This window comes from Rutidosis leptorrhynchoides, chromosome 2, assembly GCF_046630445.1.
Source record: "Rutidosis leptorrhynchoides isolate AG116_Rl617_1_P2 chromosome 2, CSIRO_AGI_Rlap_v1, whole genome shotgun sequence".
Lineage (NCBI taxonomy): Eukaryota > Viridiplantae > Streptophyta > Magnoliopsida > Asterales > Asteraceae > Rutidosis > Rutidosis leptorrhynchoides.
In genome coordinates, this window is record NC_092334.1 from 521,026,785 (window position 1) to 521,032,784 (window position 6,000).

Genomic DNA, 6,000 nt, shown 5'->3' on the forward strand with positions numbered 1-6,000 from the left:
ATTTTATTCGTCAAGAAGAAAGACGGATCTTTCCGGATGTGTATAGATTATCGTGAATTAAATAAGTTAACTATCAAGAATCGGTATCCACTACCGAGAATTGACGACTTATTTAATCAACTCCAAGGATCATGTGTGTACTCGAAAATTGACCTAAGATCGGGCTATCATCAATTACGTGTCAAAGAAGAAGATATACCGAAAACTGCTTTTCGGACACGTTACGGTCATTACGAATTTTTGGTCATGCCGTTTGGATTGACGAATGCGCCAGCTGTATTCATGGACCTCATGAATCGAGTTTGTAGTCCATATTTAGATAAGTTTGTTATTGTTTTCATTGATGACATTCTTATCTATTCCAAGAGTGAGCAAGAGCATGAGCAGCATTTAAGGTTAATATTAGAGTTGTTGAGAAAAGAACAGCTATACGCTAAATTTTCTAAATGTGCTTTCTGGTTGAAAGAAGTGCAATTTCTTGGCTACGTTGTTAGTAGCAAAGGAATTCAGGTTGATCCAGCAAAAATTGAAGCCATTGAAAAATGGGAGACTCCTAAGACACCAATGCAGATACGCCAATTTTTGGGTTTAGCCGGTTATTATAGAAGGTTTATTCAAGATTTTTCCCGAATAGCTAAGCCGTTGACAGCGTTAACGCAAAAAGGGAAGAAATATGAATGGACTTCTGAGCAGGAGAGTGCATTTCAATTACTGAAAAAGAAGTTGACTACGGCGCCTATTTTATCGTTACCAGAAGGGAACGATGATTTTGAAATATATTGTGACGCTTCGCGACAAGGTTTTGGTTGCGTTCTTATGCAACGGAAGAAAGTTATTGCATACGCATCCCGACAATTGAAGATTCACGAGCGGAATTATACGACGCATGATCTAGAACTGGGAGCAGTCGTGTTTGCATTGAAGATATGGAGACACTACTTGTATGGGGTTAAATGCACTGTGTTTACTGATCATAAAAGCCTTCAACATATTTTTGATCAGAAACAGCTGAACATGAGGCAACGTAGGTGGGTCGAGTTAATAAACGACTATGATTGTGAAATTCGTTATCATCCCGGGAAAGCGAATGTGGTGGCTGACGCACTAAGCAGAAAGGAACGAGAACCAATTCGAGTACGAGCGATGAACATAAAAATTCGCATGAATCTCAACTCACAAATCAAAGAAGTTCAACGAGAAGCACTTACTAAAGAAAACATAAGAAATGAAATAATGAAGAAGTATGAGAAGCAACTCGTTATACGGAAAGATGGAATTCGATATTTTGCAAATCGTATTTGGGTACCGAAGTTGGGTGGATTAAGGAAGTTGATATTGAACGAGGCACATAAGACAAGATACTCGATACATCCTGGAGTTGGAAAGATGTACCAAGATCTTAAGACACGTTATTGGTGGCCTAATTTAAAGACAGACGTTGCAACATATGTTGGGGAGTGTTTAACTTGTTCTAAGGTCAAAGCAGAACACCAGAAGCCGTCAGGGTTACTTCAACAACCAGAAATCCCAGAATGGAAATGGGATGGTATTACCATGGATTTCATCACGAAGTTACCAAAGACTGCCTGGGGATACGACACCATTTGGGTGATTGTTGATCGTCTCACCAAGTCTGCACATTTCTTGCCTATAAAGGAAACGGATAGGATGGAGAAACTATTACGATTGTATATAAAGGAAATTGTTTCAAGGCATGGAATACCTATTTCCATTATATCTGATCGTGATAGTAGATTTACCTCAAAGTTCTGGCAATCACTACAGGAGGCACTAGGAACTCGTTTGGATATGAGTACCTCATATCATCCGCAAACGGACGGGCAGAGTGAAAGAACAATTCAGACTCTTGAAGACATGCTCAGGGCATGTGTGATAGATTTTGGAAACGGATGGGATAAGTATCTACCATTAGCAGAATTCTCGTATAATAATAGTTATCATGCGAGCATTAAAGCTGCACCATTCGAAGCATTGTACGGAAGGAAGTGTAGATCTCCTATCTGTTGGAATGAAGTAGGAGATCGACAATTAACTGGTCCCGAGATCATACATGAAACTACTGAAAAGATAGTACAAATCAAGGAGAGATTGAGAACGGCCCGTAGTCGCCAAAAGAGCTACGCCGATGTCCGAAGAAAACCATTAGAGTTTCAGATCGGGGACATGGTTATGTTAAAGGTGTCACCATGGAAAGGTGTAATACGTTTTGGAAAAAGGGGTAAACTGAACCCAAGATATGTAGGCCCGTTCAAGATCATCGAACGCATTGGACCGGTAGCTTATCGACTCGAGTTACCGCAACAACTCGCCGGAGTACATAATACCTTTCACGTCTCAAACCTTAAGAAGTGTCTTTCAAAGGAAGATTTCACCATTCCTCTTCAAGAAATCCATGTCGACGAGAAACTACAATTCGTCGAAGAACCAATCGAAATCATGGACCGTGAAGTTAAACAGCTCAAGCAGAGCAACATACCGATCGTTAAGGTTCGTTGGAATGCTCGAAGGGGTCCCGAGTTTACTTGGGAATGAGAGGATTAGATGAAACAAAAGTATCCACACTTGTTTCTCGATGACGCAAAATAGGTACAATTTTAAAATTTCGGGACGAAATTTATTTAACGGGTAGGTACTGTAATGACCCGCACTTTTTCGATCGTTCTATACTTATAAGATTAATATTTACATAAATTAAACCTTACCAACATGATAAGCAATCCAAATTGTTGAGACTTATGTTTTTGAAATGAGTTTTACACAACGTTTGACCGTCTAGTTTGACCGATGATATCACGAACTATATAACATATGATAATTATACGTTTGTGTATATATATGTATATATACATATTTAACATGATCTAAGGATGTTTTAATATCTCATTTTGTATTAATAACAATAAGTTATAAGTATATTTTGAAACTACTAAATTAAGTTTTCAAAACGATAACCATACGTAACGTTATTTGACATAAATACTTATAACATATAATGTTTATACATATATCGTATATGTAATGTATTTAATCACTTTTAAAGACTTAAATACATAAAACAATATAAGTATATTCACAAAAGATAGCTATATTTGAATTCTCATTCCATTTTTCACAAGATTTTCTATACGTATATCTAGAGTATATGTACTCGTATCATACCTAGCTTCTATACGTATTTACTATTAGTATATACACATCAAATCACCACCAACCAGCCCTTGTTCATGCCTTATGTATAAGGTAACTCTCTTGTTCATGCCTTATGTATAAGGTAACTACTTTTGATGTTTAGTATGACTAATTACATAAAAATACAACATGAAATTTTGTCCATGTTTTTCCATTAATCATGTTTTTATGGCCTTAAATACATCTTCCATTTTCAAATTTTATTACCTAATTTCTTTAACCAAAAACACACTCTTAAGAAACTCCATAACCATTCAGCTAGTATCCATGAAGATCTAGCCATAAAAACATCACTTAAATACCATAAGAAAAACCTTACAAAAACACTTCAAGAATCCTTTCAAGAACACAAGTTTACTTCCAATCTTTCATCCAACTCCATCACTCTTTTGGTTCTAGATTTTTACTTCTCTTTTACAGCAATCTTGTCCAAGTAACTTGAGGTAGTAATTTTGTTCATAACCTTATTCGATTCATATATATATAGCTATCTTATTTTGTGGTATAAAATTTTAACAACAAGAACATAGTTTGAATGTTTTCAAACTTGTTTGCAAACTAAATAGATCCTTCTCACTTAACTTTTAAAATACTTCAAGACCTGTAATATATCATAAATATATGCTAATTTAACAAGGTATAACTTGGTTTTTCAAAGAACACCTTAAAAACTGAATTTACGACGTCGGAGTGCAACCGGGGGCTGTTTTGGGTTGGATAATTAAAAACCATCTTAAACTTTGAATTGGAGGTTTATTTTCTGGAAAAATGATTTTTACTATGAATATGATAACACATAAAAATTTCATGATTTAACTCAAAGTATAAGTATTTTTAAAAAAATAATCATTTAAGGTTGTTTACATGATGGAAAATGATTAACTTCATAAGTTTCACTAAAGTTTGACCTATGACCTGTGATTTCGAATACAAACTAAGGTATTTACAGTTCATAGTCTTAAAGAGGGACTCGATCCAAGGAAGTGGCAAGTTGAATCAACGAAAACGGAGTTGTAACGAAGAAACTATGACCAAAACGAGATCGGATATCTAAGACTAGTTTAGCTACGAAAATAATTGGAGAAAATTAAATAAATCACATCTTTTTAAAATAACATGATATTTTATATATATGTACTCATAATTTAATTTTATATGGTTCAGGATCACCCGTAAACAATACGAGAAGATTAATCATAAGATCCCATGATTGTACGCAACACGTCATTTGACAACACCGGTACTTTATGTACGCAACACGTCATTTGACAACACCGGTACCGTGGGTCAAGATTAATCTCGACCAATACATATACGATGGGGGTTTTTATTTATTTCATTGGGAGTTTATTAAACACCTAAAAATGAACCATTAAAATTGAATTACTAACATCGGACTGCTAACTACGGACTAAGGAATTATTAAAAGTATTAAAAGTATTATAAGTATATATATGTGACGTTTGTTTAAAAAGAAAAGGTATTGATATATTATATATGGATAGGTTCGTGATATCAATCGGAGACCAAGTCAAAATTACATATCTTCAAGACGAAAGTGAGTATATAGTCCCACTTTTAAACTCTAAGTATTTCGGGATGAGAATACATGTATTTTATGTTTTACGTTATGGACACAAGTAACTGAAAAATATATTCTACGTTGAGTTGTACCACTGGCATACTTCCCTGTAGCTTGGTAACTATTATTTACAGCGGTATTGTAAACGCGAATCCTGTTGATAGATCTATCGGGCCTGACAACCCCAACCGGACTGGACGACCAGTATTCAACGGTTGCACAGTACTTCGTTTCGGTGACTACACTTGGTACGGTGTAGTAAGATTTCATAATAAAGGGAATATGCGACGTGATTAAATGTTAAGTATGGTTACCAAGTGCTCAACCACTTAGAATATTTTTATTAAAATGTTTACATATGAAATCTTGTGGTCTATATTTATACCGCTGCCGGCATTAAACCTATATCTCACCAACTTTATGTTGACGTTTTAAACATGTCTATTCTCAGGTGATAACTAAAAGCTTCCGCTGCAACATGTTGAATTTAAGCAGGATCTTGCGTACTCATATTTGTGTCAAAAATAAAACTGCATATCCGAGGATTTGTATTGTAAAATATGCTAGAAATCGTGTTGTTATCATCATTTGTAAAGTTTGTAAGTCTAAGATTATCGCTAAACGATAATCATCTTTATTTTGTCTAAAGCTTGTATCAAAATAAGAATTATGGTTTGTAATGTAAAATATATGCAGTTGTTCTTTTAAAAATGTCGCATATAGAGGTCAATACCTCGCAATGAAATCATACGTTATCTAACACGTTCTTATGGTTAAGGACGGGTTATGACAACTAAGACCACTTGTAACCGAGCTATCACTGGGGCTGTGGTTGAATGGCAATGGGAGCCAATAGGTTACCACTTCCAGCAGTTTTTCAAATGTAAATCAAGTGTGCTGATCGACGTGACATGTTATGAATACAAATGGTCTAAACTCTAAAAGTTATAACTAGCAAAAAATTTAATCGGAAAGTTGTTCGACATATATTATAGTACAACTATTGTAAATTTGTAAGTAATATATAATCATCCATTGTTTTAAACAATAATTAACCATCACCAGATAACCCAGTAGTTTGTGCTCTGATATCCTTTCAAAAAAGTCTCGGTTAAAGATACTAATTATTTACACAAAATTAATATAAAATAAAAAGTATTTTTCGTCAAACCAACTGTTTCTATTTCAGACGATAAGAACAAGTTACC